This window comes from Vanessa cardui, chromosome 26 (genome assembly GCF_905220365.1).
Source record: "Vanessa cardui chromosome 26, ilVanCard2.1, whole genome shotgun sequence".
Taxonomy (NCBI): domain Eukaryota; kingdom Metazoa; phylum Arthropoda; class Insecta; order Lepidoptera; family Nymphalidae; genus Vanessa; species Vanessa cardui.
Window position 1 is genome coordinate 3,555,731 of NC_061148.1, and position 5,885 is coordinate 3,561,615.

The 5,885-nt window shown below is 31.2% G+C and overlaps 1 long non-coding RNA gene across 1 annotated transcript; it reads right to left on the reverse strand.

Moving 5' to 3' along the window:
- Window positions 1–201: 201 nt before the first annotated feature.
- LOC124540693 lies at window positions 202–5,678 on the reverse strand. Its single transcript, XR_006967162.1, has 6 exons — window positions 5,651–5,678; window positions 5,532–5,567; window positions 4,972–5,001; window positions 3,382–3,408; window positions 300–323; window positions 202–228 (listed from the first exon to the last, which is right to left on the reverse strand). It is a non-coding gene; the product is annotated as an uncharacterized LOC124540693 (long non-coding RNA).
- Between the last annotated feature and the right edge of the window lie 207 nt (window positions 5,679–5,885).

Sequence of the window (5,885 nt, forward strand, 5' to 3'; positions counted from 1 at the left end):
CCTTACACGCGCAATTATTATTTACTAGTTGCGACCTGCGGTTTCACAAGTGTGTGGATACAATAAAGGATTTTGTATTTCGTCGAAATCATTTGTAATCATGTTTACAAACTTTCATGATTGGTTTACAAGGATGACGTAAAAGCACTACGGATTTTTAGATTTAATTTAAGTAATTTTCCACAATCTTACCGGACCTGCCTTTGGTTCGTCATAAACCGGCCTATTCTGAAAAAAAGGTTTTATTGTAATGTCATTTAAGAAAAAAATATCACATTTGTGTTATCATATGTACTTACCCTCGTCAAAGATCTCGACCATTCCTAATTGGAAACATAATACGTATTACAACGTTTTACTAAAAATATAAAAAAATGGATCATATTGAAAAGTGCGAGTTAAGATCCAGGCAAGAAAATTGCTTTTAATAAACCGTGGCTTCGCTTACATTTTAATGCGTTGGTTGTCATGTGTTAGACAAGTAAGTAATGCCTCTTAGAATTCAAGTTTGCTTCATACCAAATTTCATTAAAACCGGCTTAGTGGTTCGGTCGTGAAAGAGCATACAGACAGAGTTACATTCACATTTATCATATTAATATATATTTAACTTCAACTTATAATTATATTAAACTACATTCGAACAGCGTAGTAAGATAATATTCATATATTTTAAAGCAGATATTTATCTAACAAAATATTTACAGTCTGAACATTACGAGAAACACAAAACTCAGTATCGAATACTATCATATAATCTAAAGGTGTGATATACGACATTGAATTTAATAAGCATATAATTTATATGATACACGTATCAAAATCGCGTGTCATCGGAAGTCGCTTTTCAACACTTTACGAGTGAGACTATTTATCAACTTCAAACTTTGAAATCTGTCAAGCGTCAAGTGACGGACACATACTTTTTAACTATACTATACTAAACCCGCCCCGGCTTCGCACGGGTGCAATGCTATAATATACTAGAGAATAGCCAAGTGACTTCTTTGAGATCTTTATAATATGTAATTTGTGTTTTGTTGCTCCATGTCAGATGCGTTTTTGTTATAACACTTCTTATACTGACTGCACGGAAACGCGGTCGAACGGAATAAAATCCTATGTCCTTCTCCAGGTTCTAAGCTACCTCTCCAACAAATTTCATCCAAATCGGTTCATCCGTTCTTGAGTTATAAGGTAACTAACACCAATTTTTCTTTCATATTTATGTAAATTTAATTGTATTTCATTTTAAATTAAATATCATATAAATATTAATTACTTTAAAAATATCTAATAAGCAATGACGTCAGCGAACTAATTTGAATATTTAAAATTAATTCAAATCGCTTATATTAATTATATTCCAGACTATTCAAATACTTTTCTGTTATGAGGGTTTAGATAGAACGCCCAAGAAATCCTGCTCTTACTTAGAATAATACTTGGGACTATTGAAATTCAAATGACTTCAACTTCAATAGAGATTGAACCATATCCAACACCTGGGCTCCACTTATTAAAGATTTAAAGTCCCAAGTCCGATAAAATGAGTCTTTATATAGCACGTATTCAGAGCAAAATTTTACAGACGTAGGTGTAATTTAGTAAGTAGCGAAATCTCGCAATCGTAGTCTTAAATAAAAAATAAATAAAAGTAACAGCCTGTAAATTTCCCACTGCTGGTATAAGGCCTCCTCTTCCATTAAGGAGAGGGTTTGGAACATATTCTACCAAGCTGTTTCAATGCGGGTTGGTCGAATGCACATGTAGCAGAATTTCGATGAAATTAGACACAAGCAGGTTTCCTCACTATGTTTTCCGCCGAGCACGAGATAAATTATAAAACACAAATTAAGCACATATTGCCTGGATTTGAACCCGCAATCACCGGTTAAGAAGCACGTCTTCTAACCACTGGGCCATCTCAGCTCATAGTCTTAAATAACGCTACATATTAAAAATGAATACATTTAGATAACAATTGAAGATGATTAAATTAAACCTGATGGAATAAAGTTAATCATAAATTTGTGAATAATAACGTTGAGGAAACTGGACTGGCTGGACCAAAGTTATTATCTGGAAGTCTTGAGAAGCAAGGAGCAAATAGGCAGATCACCTGACAGTCAGGTGAGTTTAGGAAAGTGGTGCTGATCACGTGAAGGCTATAGATTCTCTTACCACAGCACCGTAGGACTTGGTATGATAGAGAGGAGAGCTATACTTAATGCATAAATATGGACCGTTTCAAGAATTCATATATTGAATAATTTGGAAGAAACTGATGTTTGAAATCATTCATCACATTCTCTTATTATAATACGTAAGACTTAATTACAATGTAATACTTGATATTAAATATTACATAAAGATTATTATCTGTATATTACAACAAGTATCTGTCACATTTTTTATTAAACATTATATTTTTAATCTGTTAACATGACATTGACAGTAACTCGTCATGGCGGGAAAATTGATTCTCGGATATAATTTTAACTGCCAAATAAACATTTTTTTTAAGTTCTAAGTTCTACAAATGCAAGTATTACGAAAAATGCTGGCCTTTTTATGAAATGTTTTTTTTTTTTTAATTTAAAAATCGTATTGGTAACTTTATACAGAAATCGCTAAAGAAATCTAATAGACAAAATCGACAATCATCTAATGCGTTCTGTCTAAGCCCGCTGTTTCGTTGGAATAATTCGCCGTTTATTAGCACTTATAAAGATTTTTACGTTGGTGTCTGGACCGAAACTTTATGAGGTCGATTCCCACTCGCAATAAATATTTGTTTGATTCGATTTCTTTATAATATGAGGTGATCGTTGTCTACATTATAAAAGAAAAACGTCTGCAATAAAAATACATCCATTATGTCCGATTTCACGACGACTTTTCTTAACGGAAATACTCGCAAACTTTTTACTGTTTCTCTCATAGTAAATAGTGGTACGTAGTAATGAGTTCAGACGAGATTCTATTGGATCTCACTTCGCATCTCACTCGTAAAATATTGACAAGTAACTTCCGTTAATAAACCATTTTTATATTTTGGATATTATGTCACATATCACATTCTGAAGATTTACGCTCATGTTCTCAAATGAATCTCTTAGTGACTATAGGTATTCTGGATTTCAGGATTATAAGGCCAGAGATTTGAACCTGAAATCTTAGGGTCAACAGCCTTACAAGCTAGCAAGTCCAATGAGGCACTTAGTTTACGAACCCACATTACATATTATTAGCACAAAGCAATCTTCAATAACTAGTTTTGTTTTAAACCAAATAATTACAGCAAAACATTTTCTCTATACTAGCTATACTTTTTCTTTTGTTTTATTTAAGTATTAAAGACAAAAAAAATATTCTTACAAGGACTTTGCGTAGATCATCGTGCCACTGAAAAATAACAAATTCAATAAAAAAAAATAATGCATAAAAAGAAATAGCCTCGTACTGAGAAACCGTATGGGTACCAATTTTAAAATAATTTTTGTTGTCTTAAATTTTCGCGATTATTACACATTGAAATAAAAATAGTTATAACGGATTTGAATCGCGTATATTAATTATTTTTAACATCCCGACGTTTCGAGCACTTTACAGCGTTCGTGATCACGGGTAAACGCGATTAAAATCCGTTTAAACTAGTTTTATTTCAATAATTTTTTGTTTTTAATATAAGATACGATTTCGTTCGTTAAAATATCACTTGGTGATAAGGCTTTATAACCTGGGTAGATTCCAGTCTCGACATATATTGTAACGCCAAACAACAATATTTAGTATTATTGTGTTACAGTCAGAGGCTTGAGTGAGTCAGTGTAACTATAGACTTAGTTCCTATAGTTATACACATTAGCGACGTAACATTGGTGTCTAGATGGAGATGACCACTTACCATCAGGGAAAGCCAATTAAATATATGTATTATTATAGAACGAACACTGAGTGACTTGGTCAATGAAGTGACGTCACTTTTTAGACGTAGTAAAAGCAAGGGGCATTTTAGGTTTTTTTTTATAAATAATAAATAAATAAATATATAAATATTGGACAACATCACATACATTACTCTGATCCCAATGTAAGCAGCTGAAGTACTTGTGTTATGGAAAATCAGAAGCAACGAAGGTACCACATACACCCAGACCCAAGACGACATAGAAAACTAATAAACTTTCCACATCGACTCGGCCGGGAATCGAACCCGGGACCTCAGAATGGCGTACCCATGAAAACCGGTGTACACACCACTCGACCACAGAGATCGTCAAGGTTGTCACAGTGGTAACAAATTATGGACTGTCAGTTGCATTCTTGATTAATTTCAGAATATTTTGTTGGTATTTAATATAAACTTAGTTAATTAGTGTATATTTATATTTGTATAAACACATAAGTAAAGAGTAGATTATAATATATATTATATAATGTTATTTCAATTTACATTGAAAACATAATTAGTTTTTAGTAGCTAGTTTAATTCTGGTATTCAGATAATATATAACAATTAACAGGGATTACGTAAGGCGCTGGTCCTGGTAATGGGCAATGAAATTATATTAGTGGGTAAATAATGGTGTATTATGTAATGCGAGTATCATAACATGAATACTTGTCGTTTAACTGTATTTAGATATGACATTTAAATGAACAAGACTTTGCATTAGTATAATACTAATAAAAATAAAATTATGGTTAGGGAGGCAAGGTAGCTAAATGGCGTAATTCAACAGTGCCGTCGAGATATCAAAATCGAAAGATAAAATAATTTCGAAAAGAAAATCTCGTATGATCTCCATTTGAGAAGTGGGTTTGGCGTGTACGGTTTTTCAAAAATGTTAAAAAAATACAGTTACTTAGGCATTCTCGAATGAGTTCGCGTGGTGGGTGTAGGCATATAAAGTAGTCAAAAATGTAGATGTAGTGTTAATGTAGTAGACAACAATATATCCTTACATCGTGATCAGGATTATCTTTTGCCTTTTCCTGAAGAAAAAAAACAATATTAATAGCGTAAAAATAAAAGGCACAATACAAATTTCTGTAATTAAAGCACATAGTAATAGATATTATAAATATAATGCTATTGTCAGACTTAAAACAAAATATTTTACTTATAATATTTTACTGCGTTGATGAATTGATTTGTAAAAGACTGATGTATACAAGATATGATTATTTCATGTGCGTTATATGTATTCATAATTAGTTTATCTATTGTGACGTTAAAGGTTAAAAAAAAACAATTAATCAATACATTTTATATTTCTTTAATGGACTAGAATCCAATTGGTATTTAATATTAAACGCATATCGTGTCTACATCACGAAAAATGTGATCATATGTATTTTTTGATTGGGATTGTATTATACCTATGAACATAAAATAAAAAACAAAAAAAAAATAAAAGATCGTTGGGTGCGTCTTATAAAATATCTGTCATTGTATATATTTTTTTTTCGGCTGGAAAGACACAGATTATTTCGCCAATGTCACGTGCGAAACCATACCATACCTTTAATTGTGTTGCCATTTCTTTAAAATCGTCCCACTGGAAAAAAAATAATTTAGGTATGTATTAATTAATTTAATACCTTTAACAAATTTAAAACTACTTTATACGTAATAACTTACCCTATTATTTCTATTTAATCTGTCGTCCTGTTAAAAGGAAAGGATAATATAATGTTGCTTGATATACTAATTCATATTATATGTATTTAAAAATAAACAAAATATCAGTTTATTTCATTATTTTTTTTATTATATAATATATTTCGTTATTGTATTTAATAAAAATACTTAAATCGATTTCAGAACGTTATTGCTTTGGAATTAAGACAAAATTTTCCCGCGTAAATTAGTAGTA